Genomic DNA, 23,802 nt, shown 5'->3' on the forward strand with positions numbered 1-23,802 from the left:
CCACCGAATTTTCTGCTGATCAACACAAATGTTTGTTCCAAGTTCACCAGGAAAACTCTTAATCATCGATGGGGGAGGTGGGATGGAGGGAGGGGAAGACTGGGGGGACATTTGGGGGAAAATTGTTGAGTTTTGGGGCCAAATTGTTGAGTTTCCAGCTCAGGAGAGGCATATCTGCCCCTTCTCCTCGGCCATCAACACAAGGGGTATGGTGTCCTCCCCTCTGAGGCCCTTTGACCTTCCAGCCTCACTGCATCACTTTTAGGGAATTCCTTGGGATTTGAAGCCTTCCAACACCACCAAATTTCAAGCCCAGGACCAGCACTGGCCTTTTGGTGCACGTGGTGGCTTTGATCCCCACGGAATGTGGAGAGCACTCAGGAACAGACAACAGCCCAAGCGTGGTTTTTGTTTTAAATTAATTAAAACCCAATTTCCAAACAAACAGGGACACAAGCAAATATCAAAGCCTGGAGTGAAGAGCCCGAGTGCTCTCGAGGGAGGCAGCTCAATCTGAAGTGTCCTTTAGGTAGAGCCCGATGGCTTTGATAGCGCCCCATATTTGATCAAATAAAGCTATTGATCCTTAGCATGAAAGTTCAATCCAGGCTATCAGTGCTGCAAGAGCAGCACAATAAAACCTCACTCCTTTTGATCTCTGCTGAAGCATTTCATCTTGACATTTGTTAAATGTATCACTAGATTGCTTCCAATGAGAACAGGGCTTTAAAAGCTTCCTGGAAAAGCAAAGCTCCCATAAAAAATTCAACTTTTACATTTGTTAACTTTCCCATTCGCTGCTTTTCATTAAGTGCACGGCCCAGCCAGGTATTATTATTATTATTATCAATTCCATTTTAAGCAAGATGGGGAGACCTAAATGGATTTCTAAATATATACCCTTGGCTTCATTCTCACAAGTGGTTTTGAGGAGGGTTTATCTGCTGCTGCACCTTTGCAGTCTATCACTCCTGGGGACACCTCCTGACCCCAATCCAGCAGCAGGAACAGGGGGTGAGAGCAGAATATCCCCGAGCAGGACAGAAAGCACATGGCAAGGTTAGAAAGCAAATAAAGGAGAGAGAGGGGAATGGAAAGAACATTTTCCATCATCTGATACTCTCTAATAGCTGGGACAGGTTGTTGTCACAGCAACATCTCTGCAAAGCCAAAGAAAAGAGCAAAATATCCCATTTTATTGCTGTCAGTCAGGGCGTAATTGGGTTAAAGTGAGGAAATGTGTCCAAGGCCAGGTTGGATGAGGCTTGGAGCAGCCTGGGATGTGGGAGGTGTCCCTGCCCATGGCAGGGGTGGCACTGGATGGGCTTTAAGGTCCTTCCCATCCAAACCATTCCAGGACTCTCGAAACCTTCAGGACACGCAGGTAACCCAGCCCAAATCACAAAGATTCTTTACCATTTAGAGCTGAGCTTTAGAACCAGCTTTGCATTGACTTTGCTCCATCTGCCTCCTTTGAGGAGAGTTTTGAATCCACCAGAGGAGGCCTCTGACAAACCAACCTGACCGATGCGAGCTCTGGTCTGTGGAGGCAGCTGGAGTCACTGATCTGCCGAGGGCTAAGGTGACGCTTCCTGATGGCTCCTGATGAAAATCCTAAGCAGTTGTCCCAACACAGAGCCACTGTATGGTGGCTGATTGACCTGTGGTACAAGAGACAGAGAGAGCTCTTGGTAAGACAGTCTCTGGTGCCAAAGACCCAGCGGTTATGGTGAGGGAAAGGAGCCTCTCCCAGGATGTTTGGTTATGGCAGTGGACCCCAGTTCTGCTTCCCCGGCTGGCTCCTGGTGTTAGCCACAGCCCTGTACTTGAGCTCGAGCTGTCGCTGTTCGGGGTCCTTTGCCTCTAGAACCCTTCACAAGTTGTAGCAATGAACTGCTTTCTGTGGAACTCTAAGCAAGGACCCTGCTCAGCTCCTTGCCATTGGCTTAATATTACTGGAGCCATCCTGTGTCTGTGCTCATGCACGTGAGCCATGGAGCCGGCAGGAACCCAGCAGTACCACTGCTCTTTTCTCACTCCTCAGCACCTTCCAGAAACCAGAGAAAAAAGCCAACATTTTAGATATGTGGCCTGGACAGTGCCAGATTTAAATCACAGAGCCCCAGAAAGGTTTGGGTTGGGGGAAGCCTTAAAGCCCAGGCAGTTCCATGGGCAGGGCCACCTCCCACTATCCCAGGTTGCTCCAAGCCCTGTTCAACCTGGCCTTGGACACTTCCAGGGATGAAACAAACGGAGGCAGGAGGAGAGGAATTGAGGATAATCTTTATAGGGTCAGTCTGCTGGGAAACACAGAGCAGGTCTGGCATTTACTCACTGACTGGCTGAGGAACTCGGACAGGACACAAACTGTGCCCTCCTGGGAAAGCAGAGCTGTATTTTCAGTGCCACTTGTGTTTATTTGGTGTGTTGTGTCACAGAGTCCTCCTGGAGGTTCTTCCCTGCTGGGGGACCTCAGCTGCTTCAGAGCTGTTTTGTTATTCCCTGATGCCCATGATCCTTCCTCCCATGAAAACACAAATCACACAAAACCCCAAGTGAGAACACTGGGCTGACCTGAGGCTCAGCTCTACCCCAGAATATCAAACCCTGAACCTGCCCTGAACCTGAACTTAGGAATTCACAAACTCAGGGTGAGATTCCCAGCTGGAATAAACAGATCTAGTCCACAGAGGTCTTTAATTTACATTCTTTAGGGACTGACACCTAATCCGGAGCTTTTGAGAGGACTGAGGTGTTAGAACTCTCTTTTTGTTTGATTTTTAAACAAACCAAGGTGCTGGGTCCGACATTTTGGGCGCTGATGCTTTGCAAAAGGGAAAAAGAAAAGGGGAAGAAATGATGGGAGAGAGAACTGAAAAGAAGTGAAGATGGGAGAGAAAAAAAGACAACAAAAATGTGTATTCTTTTGAGAAATCGATAGGATCGACTCGATTTTTCCCTGCAACAATTCCAGATTACAGCTGGTGAAGGAGCAGGTTTCACTCTGCTTGAGCTGGCCCACAAATAGACCTGGTGTGGTGATAAACAGGCACTTTTTTTTTTGGTGGAAGAAAACAGCCCAGGTGACTTCTAAGGCTCCTTAAGCTAACAAAGAAACACTTAGAGACCTGTTACACCCACCCCGCAGCCCTTCCTTGCGCTGCCTTCCCTGAGCGGACTCACCTTTGGAAGTAAATGGCTCGGAATTGCTCCCAGGGCTGTGTGGATACATACGTCTGTGGGATTTCAAACATGATTTCAAAGCCTTGAGAAACAGTGGAAGCTGCAGGAAAGCAACCTTGAACTCCTGATGTTCCCACACCATTAGGAAATTTTCTGAGAAGACAAGGGAAAAAAAAAGTTCGCGAGTAACTTCTGCTCAAAGCGTTTCTTTGCCGCCTTTGTGGTCAGCAAAGGAGCCCTGCTGAACAGAGATCAGGCTGAAGGACTCAAAACAGGAGCACTCGGGGGAGCAGAGAGAAAAAAAGCCCAAAAAAAAGAAGCTCTTTTCCCTTTCCTTGAAGCTAAGTTTGTAACAGTGTTGGAAAGAACAATCAAGAAATTCCTTTGGAGATGAGGCAGGGGACTGGGGGAGAAAGAGGCCAGTGCGTTTCTTGAAGGGCTCCTTTTCTTTGCTTTTCCCTCCAGGAATATCAGTATCAAAGAAACCATTGTTGGGTTGGCTTCAATGCTGGGAACTGCACTGAAGTTTGCAACTGCGCAAACCACGGCCTGCAGAGAGCTTGGAGCTCCTGAAGGAGCAGCAGAAGAATTCCGCAGTTAATGAGGTTGATTAGGAAGGAGAGTCCTGTAAAACCTGACATCAAACCGGATGAGATTGCTGAACATTCCCAAACTATTCCATGCATGGCTCCAGCTCGTTCCCTGGGATGGTTTCCTGCACTCATGAAGTACCTTGGAGGTGCAGCTCTGGCAATGAGAATAGCAGAGCTGCGGGCCTGGTAATCCTCTCTGGACCCTCCTCTGTCCCTAAAATGGGAGAATTCCTAACAAAAACAGTACCTGGGTACCAGGGGGCTTTTCCCAGGACACAGCTGGGGGGAGTCAAAAAAGGGGGAATTCAGAGGCGGCCACACCTGGCACCAGCCACAGCATCTTAATGGCTTCCCAGTGCCAGAGGGCAGGGTGGGATGGGATACTGGGAAGGAATTCTTCCCTGGGAGCGTGGTGAGGGGCAGGGATGGAATTCCCAGAGGAGCTGTAGCTGTCCCTGGATCCCTGGAAGTGCCCGAGGCCAGGCTGGAGCACCCTGGGACAGTGGGAGGTGTCCCTGGCCATGGCAGGGGTGGCACTGGATGGGCTTTGAGGTCCCTTCCCACCCAAATCCTTTTGTGATTCCATGACTCCTCAAGGACAGCCTGGAGGGGAGTTCACTGCCATGATCCTGCCTGGGCTTTGATTCCATCACTCCAGAGCACGCTCCTGTAAGCAGAATGGATGAAAAATCCCTGAATTTCAGATATTCCTCCCTTCCTCTGTCCTAACAAACACCCAAGGCCCTGCTCTACCTTAAGAGCACAACACCCTCGGAGCCGCTTCCCTTCCTTCCATCAAGTATTAATTGGATTAACAAATTAACAACCCCCGAGGATAATGAGGTATCTCCATATCTGTAGAACTGTTAATCCCTGAGCCATTGTGCCGTTCCACAGTAGAACAAGCTGATATTAAACAAACCCAGGAGTTAATCTCCCAAAGGACTCAAACCTTTCCCTGTCCCATCCCCTCTCCTGGAAAGACACCACATCCATCACTGATTTCAGTGACTATTTAATTAATGATTTCTGTAGGATTCAGGGCCTCACACCAAGATCTGAACTCCAGAAATCGCCAGGCAGAGTTATTTCAGATAACCTGGGCTGAGCACAGGGAATTCAGCAGTTCCATCCACCAAAAATCTGGCATTGGGAGGAGCAGACCACATTTACCCTAAAATCAGTCTGAGGGGCACAACCCGTCTGCCTAAAGCAGAGGGTTATTGTTAAAGAGAGGAGGAAATGTGGTGCTTTGAAGCAGCTGAATGATTCCACTTGGAGATAAGGATCAGTCCTGAGGGCTGGGAAAATCAGACACTGCGAGTTCAGTTCTGACAGGAATTCCTTATGCATTGACAGAGTGATAAATGAATGATTGACAATCCAGGGGAAAAAAAAATCTTTAAACGGAACCATCATCAGGCTTTTTAAAAGCAAAGCCGGGCTGGACTCTGAGGGGACAGCACGGAATGGAAATCAGCTCTTGCTGAGCTCCACACCGCTGGGGTAACGCCACTTCCTGGTCCAAAATTCCCCTGGTCTGGGAGATTCCTGAAGCCTTTACTTTTGCAGGATGGTTTTGGGGAGGAAAAGCCTCCCTGGAGGCAGAGCTGCAGCCAAGGGAAGCTGGCAGAGTTGTCCCTGCGCTGGTTTCCCGTGCCTGGAAAAGCCTCCGGGCACACAGTGCTCTGTCCACATTCCCAGCTGGAAAAATGGGATCAAACGCTGCAAAAATCTGCTGCAAAAACAACCACAGCCAGTGCAAGGGGCAGGGGGGAATGCAGACGAGGATAATTATTATGGGATACCCAATTCCCTGCTCCAAGAGAGTTGGGGCTCCTCAGTTGTGTCCCCAAGCTCAACCCCAACTCAGCTGCTTGAGGGCTTCAAGTCTTGGCTTCATCCTCCAAATCAAGGTATAAAAATATTCAAAAGCATCCCAGCTCCCCATCAAAAATCAAATGCCAAAAACCCACCCAAAGAAACCTTCAAAACTTGAGAATTAGACAGGAAAAAAAAAAGTCTGAAATTATTTAGGGGAGAACAGAGAGAATTCTATAAATACCTTGGAGAAAAATTTCCAAACTCTGTTTCTGTAGCAGCACAGCCTAAAAAAGAACATTGTCTTACACTTTAAATTCTTCATGACTTAAGTGACTGCATTCCCAAACTTTTCTCCTGCTTTTCAGCACAGCAGCAAAAGGACAAAAAGGAAAAATAAGATTCTTTGGTTTCTGGAAAAAGCTCTGAAAATGGGCGCAATGTTTTTTGTTCAGCTGCTACCTGGGCCTGTCTCTGTTCCTGCTACAAAATAGGTGGGATTTTGGGAAGGCATTCCTGGCTGTGAGGGTGGGGAGGGGCTGGGATGGAATTCCCAGAGCAGCTGTGGCTGCCCCTGGATCCCTGGAAGTGCCCAAGGCCAGGCTGGAGCCCCCTGGGACAGTGGGAGGTGTCCCTGGGCATGGCAGGGGTGGCACTAGATGGGCTTTAAGATCCCTTCCAACCCAAACCGTTCCATGATTCCATGATTCCATGAATTTGCAGGCATGTAAAGATGGTCCTGGAAGGTCTCGAGTCCTCCTGCACGTCAGAATCCCAAAACCTTCCAGTGTTCAAAGCACCTCGTGTTCTGACAGTAATGAAAGTGGTAGAAGCTCATTTAAGACTTTACCCATCCGGTTTGGAACAGAAGCCTTGAAAATTCCACCCATGGATGTCAGACCAATAATAACTGTGAGAATCTGGGCTGGATTTCAATGATATTTGTGGATCCCTTTGAATTCTGTGCTAATTCTTCCTCTTTCCCCGTCCAGCTCCAGCAAAGCTCCCGAGAGCATTATCAGGTGTAAATTCCCCAGAATTCAATTCCCCGGCCAGGGTTCCTGCAGGAATGGGAGACTGGGGTGGTTTGGGGGCTCAAAAACACAACTTCAATATTCAGCTGATTTCTAAACTCAACAACCCGTGAGGAACACCCCACGAGCAAGAATGAAACTCTGGAGTTGGCCAAATCCAGGAAATACTCCCAATATTCCTGGCTTCATGATGTTTCCTTTTTCCATATGAGTCCAATCTCACAGCGATGAATTTTTTGAAACTCTCAAACCTCTCTTGCAGTGATCGCTGGAGCTGTGAAATATGGAGAGAATTAACTCAAAGTTACAAGGCAAAAAAAAAAAATCAAAGCTCCAATAAATGCTGAGTAACTTTTAATATTTGCAGTAATAGGATTTGGTGCAGTAATTTATAATTTTTGTACAAGCAACAGCCAAGATTAATGTTGGGAGTTATTATATGCAATAATTAGAGGCTTTTTTAGGAGCTGCCTGGCTGGAGGGCCACTGCCTGTTTGTACAAAAGATAATTATGGGACAAATTGAATTTTCCCATTCCCCCAGTTCAGCAGCTGCTGCAGATAAACACATCCCTCATTTCCAAGTGCTTGGTCCTTATCCCTGGCTTTGAAGTGTCATCTGAAGTGTCACCACCCTCATCAAAACCTGAATTTTCCTTCGGTGCTGGAGCAGAGCTGAGTTTATGGAGGTACTTGCACAGCTCGTTAGTGTTCCTTTAGTCAGTTAATTAATTTATTCTGGGTGTTTTAGCCTGAAAATCCCCTCATTCCCTGACACTGGGCAGGAGACTCCAGCACTGATGTCCAAGAATTCCTTGAGCTTCCACATGTGGTGCCCCACCCTCAGGTGCTGCTGCTCCAGCTGGGAGGGGAAACAGAACCCCCCCATCCCCTGGTGGGATGTCACCTCCCAGCCTGGATAAAGCCACAGCTTTATCCCCATCCCAGCAGAGACTCAATCCAAGCTTGGCTGTCCTGAAGCTGTAGAACACCTTTGATCCCATCAATTTTGTTTGTTTTGGGTGGATTTTGAAAAAATCCTGATTTTTTTTCATTTACAACATTTTGGTTCAGTCCCCAGAGCAGTTTTGGCACGAGCCAAAGAGCTTTTTTTTTTTCCAGTTTAGCCCAGTTCCAGAGGTTTTCAGGGGTCTGAAATCAGGAGTTACTGGTGGGTCACGGTTGTAGACCCACAGGGCTGGAGGAGAGGGGAACCCAAAGAGGTGAAATCCCTTCCAAGGGCAGGGATTGTGCCGAGGGATGCAGGGCAGGGTGGGCTGGGGTCTGTTCCCTTTTTTTGGCTGCCTCCAGAGAGGGATCACGGCAGGGCAGAGCTGCACCAGCCTCCCCCTCTGCAGGTTGTTCCATGGACATTTCTCCTTGAACTCATTTTAAATAAGAGACATCCAAAACTACTCTAAATTCGTCCTTCAGGTTCAGAAGTCTGTGATTTGCTGCTGGTTCCCGGAAAGATAAAGGACATTAAAGCAGCTGCAGAGTAGAAAAATTCAAGAAGCAACCCGGTCTCAATATCAAACCCCACATTTCAGTATAATGGGCCATGTAATTAATCCATGAAGGAGATGACAAAGTCCCCAAGCCCAGGGAGAGGCGGCCGTGCCTTTGCTGGTTTGGTTACCAACTCAGCTGTTTCATTCAATACTTGCAGTTAATGAGGGGTCTCGTCTCCTAACGAGCTGAATGTTGGTGATTCCTGCACGGACTGGAAGCACCTCAGAAGGGCTGGTGGCAAACAGAGGCAGCAATTATTGAAGTGAAGAGGTGATGGAGATGTTGGGAGTTGATGTGAGTTCAAACCGGGAGCCATTATCTGGAAGTGAGTTTTACTTGGAGATTTATTTACTGAGAAGACAAAATTAATCAGGAAATTTGTGCAGGGAAAGAAAATCCCTTCCTGGGAAATACTGGATAGGAAACAAGGATCCCATCCCTGGAAGTGCCCAAGGCCAGCTTGGACAGGGCTTGGAGCAGCCTGGGACAGTGGGAGGTGTCCCTGCCCATGGTAGGGGTGGCTCCGGATGGGCTTTAAGGTCCTTCCCACCCAAACCATTCCAGGATTCCCTGATTTCATGACTCCATGAAGGTGGAACACCTCAGCGAAGGTCCTGGAATGTTTCCTTTCCTTAGCCCATGAGAAGCCTTTGATAGAACCAACCCACGCAGATCAACGCCCTGGCATTGTTCAAGTCTTGTTGCGCACCCCCAGTTAAAAGCCCTTTCTGTAGCACCAATTTGCATAATTACACTGGATATTCCAGGGCCTAATCCTCCTTTCCCCTAGAGTGTCTCTACACCATCTGAAAGCACAAAGATTTACCCCAATTTTACACCTGAACGGTTTTTATTGTCTTTACTTCCATCCTTTGCTCCTCTCATGGCCAGTTCTGAGCCGGGGGCAGCTGCTGCTCTTGGAGATGCAGCAAAAAGGATAATTTTGACCAATATTTATAATAAATTAAACCAGCAAACTGTGCAGCAGAAATGTAAACCTAAATAGAGGCTGTGGACAGCTGTCCTTGCTCTGTGTTGTTATTTAGGATGTTCTAAAACATCATTAGTTTAATTGCATATATATTTAAATGGTTATTCTGAATGTGCAGCTTGTTGGAGAAAATGAACACAATCTATTTCCTTCAAAAGCCTTTGGAATGAGTAAATCAACATCATTTACAAATTATATTACAGCACTCCTAACAATTTCTGTCATTGAATCCACGAGTGCTGCAGGGAGCAGTTTGGTTGCAAATGTTTTAGGGAAAGAGCTGGTTTAGGACTTTGGGAGTTGTGTAAATGCTGGAATTCTCACAGCAGCTGAAGCCTGTGGCCTTCCCTGCTTCCCAGCTCATTATTTATGGGAGTTTTGGGGGCTGACACTTTCAATAATGCTTTGCTTTTAGAAGGGAAAAATAATGCAGGAAAAAATACCTGTTAAGCACAAACCTCCGGTAAAAGTGGATTTGTCAGAGCTGTCATTTTTTAGTATATTGGGAATGAAAGAATTCCTGCTGTGGGGGGAGGTGGCTGAGCTGGTGGCTGAAGCTCCCTGGCCATCAAAAATACCTGGAACAGAAAATTCCTTTTTGCCTCTGCTAATGACAAGTGCTCCAGTTTTCCTTGGATTCCACACATTCCCAAGAAAACACCTCCCCACCCCCAAATCCTCCCATTATTTGGAGGCACCTGAAGAGTAAATTCACCCCAACGCGCAAAGAATGAAAATTAAGAAATTCCTTCCTGCATTTTTATCAGTGTGCCTCAGAAAACAAGGGCAGATACCCGGGGGTGGCTGATGGGCAGGGACATTGCAGTGCTTTATCTTCTGCCCGTTTGTGGGATGAAACAAAACTTCCAGGGAAAAATCTGCTTAGAAACTCCCGCATTTCTCAACCGTGACAAATCAAGTAAAACATTCCCATCCAGCTGGTGATGCAGCCATGAGTCATTCCGGGAATATTTTTTGGAACAGAGGAACGGGAGAAGCCCAGTTTGCACAACCACTGGCCACATCTGGATCATCAGATGGGGCTTTGTGGCTTCAGAACAGGAATTGTCACTTTCGGACACTGAGGGCAGAGCAGGTTCTTACTCACAGCTGTAGTGGAGTCCCTTAGAAATAAAACAGAATAAAATCATAGAATGGATTGGGTTGGAAAAGACCCTTAGGATCATCTGTCCACCCAACTCTCAGCACTGCCAGGCCACCACTGACCATGTCCCCAAGTGCCACATCCCCACAGCTGTTAAATCCCCCCAGGGATGGGGACTCCACCCCTGTGCAGGGCTGGACAACCCTTTAGGTGAAGACATTTTCCCCCAAATCCAGCCTGAAGTGGGTATTTGCACACTCCCCTGGCACACTCGAGGCCGTTTCCTCTGGCATTCCAGAAGGCCAAGGGACACATTCCCAACCCCAGCAGCCACACAGGGGCTGTCCCAGCTCCTGTTAATTCTGTGGGCTCAGAACTTGAGCCCATCCTTACTTCCAGGTGAGGAGCTCAAGAGTAGAGTGGACAAGACCAGAGCATGGAATTCTGAGCCGTGGAAGCGGCTGCAGGTCCCTGTCCATGTCCAGCCAAGCTCTGCTGGCACAAAAAAGGGCTCCATTAGGGCCACTCCATCCAGGCAAAAAAGGGGTTTTTCAGGGCCACTCCATCCTGTCCAAAAAAGCCATCGGGCCACGGTGGCGTCTGCAGCAAATGGCTCGGAAGATTTGGGGTGAAGGATCCCTCGTTTTACACCCCTGAGCATCCCTGGTGCTTTGGGAAACAGGAATAAACAACAGAATGGTCAGAGTCGGGAAAAGCTGCTCTCCGGGCACTGGATTTGGGCAATGGGATGAAATAAGCGGTGACAATTTAAAATAAAATAATAAAGGGTACAAGACCAATGGAGAAATTTGCCAAGAAGGGGCTGACACAGACCCTGCAAACACTCTGGTACCCCCTGTCAGGAGGGATCCATCCCAAATCTTCATCCTCTTTGTTATCAGGGTTATTAATCCTGATAGAATCTTTTGGGCTGCATCTTTCCCAGCTCTTTTCCCTGTATCTTTGATCTGGAGTTCCACAAAACAAAGCAACTCCAGCATGCCCCCAAATTCCTTCCTTATGTATCTAGAGCTTGTTTAGGTCCACTTGATTTCATAAACTGAGACTCTCTGAGATTAATTTAAATGGAAAATCAATCAGCTTTTGATACCAGAAAAATTGTTGGCTGTACAAAACTGCACAAGTGGATCATAACTTGTCTGTGTGTTCTCAATATTTAAGTTAAAAATACTAATCTTAAGAGAAAACCACGGCAAACAAAAATTTATTGATCTGTTTTTATGCTGTTTTACGATGGTCATCCCCTTAAAAGGCAGGAGAATTTGTGTTAACTCAGCCCTTTTTATGATCATCCTTTTAGAGAGGGGTCATTTATTCTGATGAATGGACTGATTTTTACAGCAAGGATAACTGATATTAATAGAGGTGGGCTTAGTTTCAGTGGAGAGAAAAAAGAGCAAAAAAAAGGATGAAAAAAAGGAGAAAAAGGAGAAAAATCATGATCCAAAGCCCAGTTGAGCCAAGGCGAAAAGAATTCGCTGGACCAAGCCCCCAAACCAGAATTCTCTCATTTCTTGCATTAAATTGGTAAATAAATACAATAAAGTTATTTTAAAAAAGCCAAATATGTCAAAAGTCATTTTTGTCCTACAGATTAAAAGGGAGAAGAGAACCAGCTCTGACTGGAGGAGTAAAATGATGCCAGTGTAGGGACAGCCCCAACCCAGCCATGGGTTATATCCCACCCTGGACTTCAGGAAACACAGCAAATCCATGGCTCCACATCCACATTCCCTCCACCAAGCCAACCCCAGGGTCCAGCACAAGGCGCGGGGGAGCTCAGCTGGTGGAAAAAAACCCCCAGATTAATGAAAAACTGCAAATTATGGCACCCCCAGTGGAGATTTCCCAGTGGCATCTGCTGAGGTCCCATGCCTGTGTTCCACGGGAAAGGGCTCCCCATGGAAAAGTTGATGGAGTGGCCATTAAAAAGTCAGGATGTGCCAGGGAGGGGCTGGAGGAGCAGGGACAGCCCCAATCCATCTGCATTAGCCCAGGCAGTGACAGGGACAGTGGTGGGAGCTGTTGATTTATTTTAAACAGCCACTGCTACAAAACAAACGCCTCACGCGCTTTTCCAAGGAAAGAAGGAGGGGAGGGGGTGTGGGAAGGCAAAAAATGATTTTTTTTTTTTTTTTTTAATAGCAGTTAAATGTCACCATATTAATTCTTGCAGGGTTGAGAACACCCCGCAGGCTTAACCTTTAGGATTACTTCATTCCTGAAAGCAAGAACAACCCTCTGCCTGTGCCAGATAACCGGGAGGGTGAAATCCCAATTTAGACATCCAGCACCGAGATCCATCCCTGAGAGCTCGGGCCTGGAAACTGCCCTGAACTTCCTCACCAAAAGAGCCCAAAAGCAGGATTTTCACGGCAAACTGTGCCCTAAAAAGTGAAATCTGGGCTCACCGGCAGTCATTGATCTGAGGAACGGAGAGCTCAGAGCTTGGCCCACACTCAACTGATTCTGCTGCGCACTGGCCCAGGAACATCGTGCGCCAGGGCTGCTGTTCCAGCATCCATCAGTGTCACCCTGGATCACTCCGATCCCACTGATGGAGCCAAGATCCCCGTCCTGCCCCTCCCTGTCAGACCCAGCCAGCCGGACACGGCCGACAGAAGGGCTGGAAACGCCCGTGGCAAACAGCAGAAGGGAGCAGCAGGAATTGCTCTCTAAAATTTGCTTCCCAACAGGTTGCAGGCAGGAAACGTTCCAGATGCTCAGCTGGGGCTGGGTGAGATCCCATTTGCTCCTCCAAGCATCTGCCGTGGTTCAATCTCTCTCCAGGTGGAAGAGTCATTCCCAGACTGATCCCTGCCCTGTGCAAACCCTCAGAGCTCCAAGATGTCTTTCTGCCTGTGATGGTGAACCCTAATTAAACACCCAACCCTAATTAAACACCCACCCCAACCCTAATTAAACACCCACCCCAACAGCCCTGATCCATCCAGGGAGAGTCCTTGGATTCCCAAGAAACTCCAGCTCTGGAGCACCTCGGACACAAATACAACACCAATCCCACCAAATTTTGCCTCTGAGCCTTGAGGAATTCAAAGCACAAATTGCCACAGGCTGGGCCAAACAGGCGTCTCTGGGGTGTGGAGGAATTTGAAGCCATTCCCTTTTAAAACCCATTTTTTTATCCATTCCCTTTTAATCACCTAATATTTCCCTGCATGTCCATCCACAGGACGTGCTCAATTAAAACAATATAAATTAAAATAATTCAAACTCAGCCAAAGCCACCAAGCTGCCTCATTCTTCCTGCAGTGAACATCTGCTTCTTTCTTTAAATACCGAATTTCCTTTTTTATGGAAATCAGCTTTATATTTTTTTAATGGAAATTGTACCCTAAATTTTTATTTAAAAAAAAAACCAAACCCAGACAAAATGAGCCTTGGAGGAAATTGTGAAATTGTGCAGGTAACCATTTCTCAGTCTTAACTGGGAAATGCAAGTTGGTTTTACTGGCGTAACTGGGCTGGAGGATGGATGTGGATCTGGTGGATGGGTGGAGGAGGAGCTGACACACCAGGCTGAGGGTTAGAAACGCCCGTTCCCTGAAAATCATCCCAATCCTTCCAGCAGCCTGAGAGCAAAACCTTTCCCAGTTAACCCTTCCCTTTGTTCTGTCGTTCCCACCCATCAGCACACTTCAAAGCAGGTTGTGCTGACCCAAAACCAACATGAAAATCATAAAACTGAGGGAAAATGAGCTCAGGAGCCTTAAAATGAACTACACTGGAATTCTGTAGGATCAGAGGGATCAGGCAATTGATCAGATACACCCAAAATGGTATCAGAGAAATGAAAACCATCCAAAAACCAAACCATTCCCAACATCCATCCAGTCCCTCTGGCCACTCCTTGTTGGCTGCTGATCCCTGCAGGAACCCACCAGAGCACACAAATCCAGGGAGACCAGAATTCCACAGCTCCCACTGCCCAGAATTCCACGTCTCTCACTACCCAGAATTCCACGGTTCCCGCTGCCCAGAATTCTGTGGCTCCCACTGCCCAAATTCCATGGCTCCCACTGCCCAGAATTCTGTGGCTCCCACTGCCCAGGATTCTGTGGCTCTCAGTGCCCAGAATTCCAGGGTTCCCACTGCCCAAATTCCAGGGCTCCCACTGCCCAGAATTCCACGGCTCTCAGTGCCCAGAATTCCACGGCTCCCACTGCCCAAATTCCACGGCTCCCACTGTCCAGAATTCCATGGCTCCCACTGCCCACATTCCGTGGCTCCCACTGCCCAAATTCCACGGCTCCCACTGTCCAGAATTCCACGGCTCCCACTGCCCACATTCCGTGGCTCCCACTGCCCAAATTCCATGGCTCCCACTGTCCAGAATTCCACGGCTCCCACTGCCCAAATTCCAGGGCTCCCACTGCCCAGAATTCCATGGATCTCAGTGCCCAAGTTCAAGGGCTCCCACTGCCCAGAATTCTGTGGCTCCCACTGCCCAGAATTCCATGGCTCCCACTGCCCGAATTCCATGACTCCCACTGCCCGAATTCTGTGGCTCCCACTGCCCAAATTTCACAGCTCCCACTGCCCAGGATTCCATGGCTCCCACTGCCCAAATTCCAGGGCTCCCATTGCTCAGGATTCTGTGGCTCCCTCTGCCCAAATTCCGTGGCTCCCACTGCCCAGGATTCTGTGGCAGCTCATTTCCAGTAGTTTCCACCATAAATCCTCCCCTGGTGCCAGGATCCCCAGCCCAGCTCTTCCCCGAGCTGCAGGAAGATGCAAACTGTGCCCCAAAGGGAGGGGGAACTTGAAAGAATCCCAGATTTTAGTTTATGTTTGTAAAACTTCACTCTTTAACGCGGCCAATTGACTCCTCCAGCGCTGAGAGACCGTTTGATTTTCCACCTCCAGAGCCTTTGCCAAGGAGCTGCTCCCTCTGTTCCGTGGCTGACTGGTGCAACGCAGCGACGTTCGATGTGTTATAAATATTTGATGTATTGTAACCACCGTACACGCTGCAGCTTCGTCGTCCTCACTTTTATTTTTAAGTGCCAAACGAGTGATTCCGGTACTGCTGCCGGCAGAGCCGTCTGCCCCATCTCGGTGATTTATTGCTCCTCTCCAAGCAGATCGAAATCTGGGAATGTTTTTATGACTCAAAGGGTCCGATTAGGACTTATCAGCACAAACTTGAACAGGTGGGGTTATTTTGGTGCTCAGCATGTGAAAGAATGATCAGGCTTTGGCAGTGATGGGGGTTTTTTTCCATTCTCTCCAGGGAAATGTGATTTTTTTATCACAGGCAGTGTATCTTTATTCATTCATAACTGTTGGGAGAATCAACATAATATTCCCTTCCCTCCATTATCATTCCTTAATAACTTTTTCTGCTTATTCCTTTTTTTTTTTTTCCTTCCTAGGCAGTAGCTTAATATTCTCTTTGGACAGTAAGAAATATTATCCCTGCATAATGATGGGATTGACTCACTTTGTCCCTTTATCCTTGACTCCATTATTATTCCTCCTGGATTTGGCTCCTGGTACTTGCACTGAACGCTCTGAGAGTTTTGGGGGAAGTTTCACCTCTTTTATGGCTGCAGAGGTTCTGATGGGAGCATCTCGGCTCCACATCTTTTGTCAGGTTGAGTTTTCTCTAGAGATAAAATAGGATTCACTGGCAGGGCCCAGCCTGGATTTTTACAGGGGAATGGAGTGATAGGATATGGGGGAATGGCTTAAACGGGAAGAGTTTAGGTTTGGGGGGGATATTGGGAAAAAATTCTCACCTGTGAGGATGGGGAGGGGCTGGGATGGAATTCCCAGCAGCTGTGGCTGCCCCTGGATCCCTGGAAGTGCCCAAGGCCAGGATGGAGCCACCTGGGACAGTGGGAGGTGTCCCTGCCCATGGCAGGAGTGGGATGGGATGGGCTTTAAGGTCCCTTCCAACCCAAACCATTCTGTGATTCTGAGATGACTCAAATACTTGGATTTAGCTCTCTCTCTTCCACATGACCTTGAGCAAGGTCTTCTGTTTATTTTTGGTTTTCCTGCAATTAAAAGCGGGAATGGCACCTCTTGCTTTGCCCTCCGGGCACTGTGAGCTCCTCGTTGTTTTATATAAACAAATAAACGAGAGAATTCCTTATCAACACCAAGCTTTTAATAACTCGAGCTGCAGCAAAGCGAAAACCCGCAGGAAGTGCCGACATTTCAAAATCAGGGAGCAACATCCTCTCGGAACTCTTCCATCCATCAAATTCCCCAACCACTCCTCTTTTGAGAGCCTTTCCTGTCCCATTCCCAAGATCCAGGCTGGCCCAGCTTTGTGAGGAAAACCGGAGAAGGTTTTGCTGTGTGGAACTGAGATTTGCCCATCCCTGGCAGGGAATGTCTCCAGGATAAAGAGATTCCGGGATTAAGGTGTCTCCATGTTCCTGGGGGAGGAGCAGGGCAGGAGAGGCTCCAAGGGGGGGATTAATGGGAGCAAATGAGAGATTTATCGGGAATGGAGCCTTTCCACAGAGGAAAGAGTCCGTGCACCTCCAACCCTTCATCCCTGGGGGTTTTCCACGCCACGGATGCTCCGTCGGGACACAAGGCAGGATTCATCCAGCCTGGGATTTGTTTGGGATTTACACAGAGCCCTGCCCAAGTCTCCATCCACGTCCTGCTGTCGCAACTCCGTCCTTCGCCATTCCACAAAAACCATCTGGACACTGCTGAACCTTCCAGGCAGCCAAAAAAGGGGTGAGAAGGAGAGAAAAATCCCAGTTAAAGTCAGGAACAAATGTCCTTGTGGGATACCCTTGGAGGATCATTGCTCCTGACTTGCGTTGTGACTTTTCCCTCCCTCTCATGCTGCAAATATCCAGTAAAAATATCCTGGTTTTGGAATGACTGTAACCCCAAAATTCCAGAATTTCCTCAGAACAGGAGCAAATAATTTGGAAAATTTGGTCAGCACTGAAAACTTCCAGGAGTTTGGATGATTTTGGAAATTTCCACATTAAAAAACTTTGCCTAAAAAAGGGGAAAAAGCGGGGAAAAAAGCAGAAAAAAAGCAGAAAAAAGCAGGAAAAAGCAGAAAAAAGCAGAAAAAGGAGAAAAAATCAGCAGAAAGCAGCAAAAAGCAGCAAAAAGCAGCTTATGCTTGACTTGGGTAAGGCTTTAAATATAAATTAAAAATCTCACAGCAGCTGCACAGAAGAAATTAATGATTTATAACGAAGATAATTTGAATAATTTACTTAACAAGAACATTTATCCTACAAGGGTTACTGGGTATTCACAGGGTGTTTGTCATCCTTGGAGAGTGTTTTTAGGATATGTTTTACTGGATATTTATAGGATATTTGTTATCCTCGCCGTGTGTTTGGGGGATATTTGTTCTGGGATATTTATGGGATATTTGTTAACCCCGTAATGTATTTGTAGGGCTTTTGTTATCCTTGTAGAGCGGCTGTAGGATATTTGTTACTGGATTTTGTAAGGTATTTGTTAACTCTGTAGTGTATCTTTAGGATATTTGTTACTGGGTATTTGTAGGATATTTGTTATCCTTGTAGGATATTTGCAGGATATTTATTAACTTTGTAGAGTATTTGTAGCATATTTGTTACAGGATATTTGCAGGGTATTTGTTCACCTTTTAGTGTATTTGTAGGATATTTGTTAATGGGTTTTTGTAGGATATTTGTTACTGGATATTTGTAGCATATTTGCTACCCTTGTAGGATATTTGTAGGATATTTATAGGATATTTGTTAACTCTGTAGTGTATCTTTAGGATATTTGTTACAGGATATTTATAGGATATTTGTTATCCCTGTAGGATATTTGTTATCCTTGTAGAGTATTTGTAGGATCTTTGTTGATGGATTGTTGTAGGACATTCGTTAACTTTGTAGTGTATTTGTAGGATATTTGTTACTGGATATTTATAGGAAATTTGTTATCCTTGAAGGATATTTGTAGGATATTTGTTAACTTTGTAGAGTATTTGTAGCATATTTGTTACGGAATATGCAGGGTATTTGTTCACCTTTTAGCATATTTGTAGGATATTTGTTAATGGGTTTTTGTAGGATATTTGTTACTGGATATTTGTAGGAAATTTGTTAACCCTGTAGTACATTTGCAAGGTATTTGTAGGATATTTGTTAACCCTGTAGTACGTTTGTAGGATATTTGTAGGATATTTGTTAACCCTGTAGTACATTTGCAGGATATTTGTAGGATATTTGTAGGATATTTGTAGGATATTTGTTAACCCTGTAGTACATTTACAGGATATTTTTTACTCTTGCATTCGTGCATTTCCTTATGCTCCCCCCAAAGTTCTCCTTTAGGAAGAGTTTATTCCGAGTCTGTTGCCTTTTTTGCTCCTTGGCGTCTTTTCCCACTTCACTTCCAGGAGCTCCCGCATCAGGAATCTCCAGAGCTTTAACTCCAGGTTTTTTACGCATCCTCCACCAAATTTTCAGTGGTTTTGAAATCCCCTCTCACCCCAAAGGGAGACTTTTGTGGATGGGACCAGAAAATGGGGAGAAATTCTCTGTTCAGACACTAAAAGAGCGGAATTTTTTAGGGAAACAAGGAGTGATTGTCTGAACACACCAACGTGAGTGTTTGGGACAGACTCTGCTGGAAGTGAGATGCAGAGAAATTCCAGAACCCTCCAGTATTTACTGAGGATTTAAGGAAAATGATGGAAAAATAGGAAAAAACTCTCAAAATAAATATTTTCAGGGGGCCACGAGCTGCACTCTTGGACAGTGTGGTGTTAAAGCAGCACTTATATAAAAGGGTATTTATATTTATATTTATATTTATATTTATATTTATATTTATATTTAAGGATTTATATATATATAGATTATATATAGATTTCTATATCAAGAGGTATAGATTTATATATCAGGATATACATATTTATATATAAGGGTATTTATATTTATATATCAGGATATATATGTTTATATATAAGATATTTATATATAAGGGTATTTTTATTTATATATAAGGAGGTGTATATTTATACATCAGAAGATAAATATTTATATATAAGGAGAGATATATTTTTATATAAGGAGCTATATTTATATATAAGGAGTGGTAAATTGATCTATCCAGATATTTATATTTATATATAAAATGAAGCTGTGATACAGTGCAGGTGGCAAAGGGGCTCCCCAGTGCTGTGCTGCTGTCCTGACCCAGCCCAGTAAACGCAGACTGGGGGCACTGGGAGGGAGCTGAGGGCAGAATTTTTCCCCTCAGCAGAAAATAAACCCTGGAATAATCACACCATCAGTGCCAGGGAGAGTCCAGGAGTTAATGAGGAAGGGAGATGGAATCATGGAATGTTTGGAAAGTGACATAAAAGTTTATCCCATTCCAGCCCCTGCCATGGGCAGGGACCCTTCCAGGTGCTCCAGCCTGGCCTTGGGCACTTCCAGGGATCCAGGGGCAGTCACAGCTGCTCTGGGAATTCCAGCCCAGCCCCTCCCCACCCTCCGAGGGAACGATTTCATCCCAATATCCCTCTAAACCTATTGTCTTTCAGCTTGAAACCATCCCAGAGATGGGAGAAATTTCCAGGTCTCACCAGGAAAAAGCCGTTGGAGAGAAGGTGCGAGGGAAGAGGTGGAGAGGGAAGATCTCCCGTCCTCCTGCTCCGCTGGAGATGGGAACAGCAGGTGGGAGATGGCAGCTGTATTGTCAAAAGGAAAAAAAACATAAAAGAAAACTCGAGTTTTTCCCCTCATGTGAGACGAGATTGGAGCTGAAGTGCATCCAGTGTGGCTGTCAGTGCTGGCAGAGGCTGAGGAATGAGAAAATAGCTGATAGCCAAAACATAGCAGCTCCAAAGAAGGGGATGTCGGAACAGCTCAGGACAAGCTGCACGACTAAACAGAAGCAATGGCACAGAAGATCTTTAAACATCTTCCCTGGCCCCGGCACGATGGAATTCCCCCAGGGCAGAAACAAATCCTGCTATTTCCACCAACAGATTCTTCAGGGCAGCGGCTCTCGGAGAGAGGCTGGAATGGGAAGGATAAAAGTTTAATGCACCAGCGAAGGACAGGCTGAGGGATTTGCAATATTTATGATAAAATCATCCGAGAGAGCATCAATCTCTGATCACCTCTCCCGAAAACAAGGGATAAACAATGGCACAACACTGCCATTAATCTCAGGTATTTACTGTGGTCCTCAGTTTTAGCAAAGGCCAAGGAGAGTCTGCTAAGCAACCTAATTACTTTAATTAACTTCTGCTAATGGGCCTGATTAACCTTAAAGAGGGAAGGTTAAAAACCTCTTCAAAGCAAAGTACAAAAGGTGTTTCCTCGTGTTCTGCAGCGATAAGGCGAATGATAAGATGTTAAATTCCAAGGTTTGGGAAAAAAGGATGGATCCAGTGAGGAACTTGTGTGCTCTGATTGTCCCTAAAGAGGCCAAAGGAAAAGAATTAACATTTAATGCTTGAATATTTTGAAATTTGGGCGGGGTAAAGGCTGAAATCCTGCCGAGGCTCAGACAAGGTGTCCTCTGAGCCGAGTGTCTCATTTTTAAAACAGCAAGAGAGACTCCAGGAGGTTTTCCTGGGCCACGTCAGAAATGGGTTTTCCCAAAGGAAAATAAAGAGCAAATTAAAGTAAATGGCCTTGCCCAGGAAAAGCAGCCATGCAGAGTAACAGGAGCCGAGCTCCGAGAGAGGCTGATGCAGGAGCAAGCTCTGAAATCAATATTACGAAAATTCCTGCGGCCAAGGGTATCCCTTAGGGTCGTCCCATGGTTCATAGGATGAAGGAAAACAGGCAGAAATTAGGAGAAATTTGGAATATAGGAGCTTTCAGGTGATGTGGCTTCAATATTCATTAACCCAGAACATCCACAATCCAAGAGCAGAATCGGTTAAACAAAACAAACTCATTTTTGCCCCTAACTATTAAATAACAGCAGTTCTTGTAAAACCGGACATGTTTATCAGCTGAAATCATATTATCACTGCTTCCATCAGAAACTGAGGGGATTCTTGTGTTCATTTCCGTGGAGCACCAGCACTGTGACACTATTTCATCTCTAAAGCTTCTCCGGCATTACCCCTTTGCCATTTTAATTGCACTCATTATTTATTAAACCCCCAATTCCAAAGCCACGTGAGGATGTCCAAAGCCCCACAGTTTTAAATCTCCCAGCTGGAAGAATGAAAAGTGTGAAAACATCTCCAAAAGGGCTCCACATTTATTTTTCATGATATGTGGAGGGACAAGGGAGAGGGAGGATGATTTATGATTCCTCAATGCTTAAGTTGTCACAGCTGCTTCCCTCTCCTCTGTTATTTGGGAACAAAATAGAGCGATCCATCCTTAACGCATGAGCAGAGCGGGAACGTTCCTGTTCAGGGTGTAATGTGAGCAGACAGCCTCGGGAGAGGGACAAAAAAACTTCTCCCAAACATTTAAGGTGCTCTGACCTGATTGTCAATATTGGTTTGTTGTGGGGAGGAGGAGGAGCAGCCCGGCTGGGGGATCCAGGCTGTCCTCAAGCTCCAGGATAGAATGGAAAATAAAAGAGGGAAAAGTGAAGCTGTTCTGGTCCCCTCCGGCTGAGCTCGTGGCCTCTGACAGCTCATGAGACTCTCCCAGGTCTGCTCTGGAAAAATAATTTGGCTTCTCCTGTTCCCTGGGTGGGTCTGTGTCCCTGGGTCTGTCTGGGATCACCCCTCTCCTGCTCGCTCTGCACTTCCCAGTTGGAAACCACGGCCAGGCTCTTTTTGGAATAAAGAACAACCAGTAAATCCACCCCAGCTGTGAAGCTGTTTGGGGGGCAGAAGGGGCAGCGCAGGGGAGGTTTGGTCTCTGAAAGGAGCTGAGGCAGTGACCACTCAGCTCAGTGGAAGCAGCAATGCCTGGTTTGTGGGGGCTTCCCAGTCAGACCCTTCTTAGCTGGGAAAAATTTACTCCTTGGACTATTTATTTGGGATCCTGAACATTGAAAGGATGTGGACATTGGAGCAAGTCCAGAGGATGCCACAGAGCTGCTCTGAGGGCTGGAGCCCCTCTGGAGCCAGGCTGGGAGAGCGGGGGGTGCTCACCTGGAGAAGGGAAGGGAAGGATCCAGGGGGACCTCAGAGCCCCTTCCAGGGCCTAAAGGAGAGCTGGAGAGGGACCTGGGACAAGGGATGGAGGGACAGGACACAGGGAATGGCTTCTCACTGCCAGAGGGCAGGGATGGATGGGATATTGGGAAGGAATTCCTGGCTGGGAGGGTGGGGAGGGGCTGGGCTGGAATTCCCAGAGGAGCTGTGGCTGCCCCTGGATCCCTGGAAGTGCCCAAGGCCAGGCTGGATGGGGCTTGGAGGAGCCTGGGATAGGGGAAAGTGTTCCTGCCCATGGCAGGGGTGGAACTGAATGGGATTTAAGGTCCTTTCCAACCCAAACCATTCTAGGATTCCAGGATGATCCAGGTCACTGGTATTTACACCCACAGCTCCATAACCCCACACCTCTCCATGAATTCTGCTTCTTGCCTTTAACTCTGCCATCAGAAAAACCAAGTCTGAGTAATAAAAAAAGGTCAAATCCCCCCAAAGAGGACAAACCCCCTGCACAGGCCCTGTGTCCCTTTGTGATGTGACCCAGAAGCAGTGGAAGGGCAGCTCTGGCAGGGGCAGACGTGGCTCTGTCTGGCTGCTCCGGCGAGGTCAGCGGGGCAGTGCCCATGGGATTCCTGCCGGGAACTCCACCCGGTGTAACACCCAGGGTTTCCTGGCAGCAGGGAAAGGAATCACGCAGACATGGCCCTGCAGAGCTGGGCTGGGAGGTTGGGCAGGAGAAGGGAAGGACAGGGACCGGAGAATTCCAGCTCCAGTTCAGCAGGTCACACCAGGCTTTGGGCTGTCCCGGCGGCATTCCCTGCTCCTGCTCAGCAGAGCACTCTGGCAGCTCTTTAGGAGCCAGTGGGGCTTGCAAGGCCCTGATTCTGTTTAGCTGAACTGGTTTCTGTCCTCAGCAACACAAAACCTGTGGGACAGGATCATGGGAAGCTCTCAATTCACCTTTTTTTTGGGTAAAATTAAGCCCGGGCTGCTGGGAGTGAAATCCAGTGAAGATGGAAAACCGGGACGAAACCACTTCCAGCTATTCAAGAAGACATCCATCAAAAGGCACGGCTCAGACCCTTTTTGAGAAGCCTCCTGTGCCCTTTTCAAAGGTGCCTGATGCTGTTGCTGCTGGAAAAAGGATGGGAAGGGTTTGGTCCATCAATGCCCAGGTGCCACTGCCATAGCAACCTGGCTGGCCCTGCTTGCAGGAGCCCAGGCACAGCAGAGCTCCAGAGGAAGCCTGGAAGAACGGTTCCCAATGGATTTCACAGGCCTGGCAATCTGCACGGGCATCTTTTGGGTCTGTGAGCAGAGCAAATTCGAGCGGGGAGTCTTGGAGGGAGCAAGTGACATTTATGGCGCTCCCCAGGTCATTTATTTTTCATCACATCATTTTTCTGGCCGTAACTCCCTTTTAAATGGCAACAGCAGAGAGCCAGCGAGGTTTGTAAATTAAAA

At 47.0% G+C, this 23,802-nt stretch overlaps 1 long non-coding RNA gene across 2 annotated transcripts in view; it reads right to left on the reverse strand.

The window, feature by feature from the left end:
• LOC121662986 overlaps positions 1 to 3,872 on the reverse strand; it is a 38,226-nt gene extending 34,354 nt beyond the window's left edge. For both annotated transcript variants that reach the window (XR_006015494.1, XR_006015493.1), the window contains exons 1-2: positions 3,184 to 3,872; positions 1,521 to 1,661 (exon numbers count right to left, since the gene is read on the reverse strand). This is a non-coding gene — a long non-coding RNA (uncharacterized LOC121662986). The remainder of the gene's footprint in view (positions 1 to 1,520; positions 1,662 to 3,183) is intronic.
• Between the last annotated feature and the right edge of the window lie 19,930 nt (positions 3,873 to 23,802).

This window comes from Corvus kubaryi, unplaced genomic scaffold (genome assembly GCF_017639235.1).
Source record: "Corvus kubaryi isolate FWS band 111438036 unplaced genomic scaffold, C.kubaryi_AGA036_p1.0 37265, whole genome shotgun sequence".
NCBI lineage: Eukaryota > Metazoa > Chordata > Aves > Passeriformes > Corvidae > Corvus > Corvus kubaryi.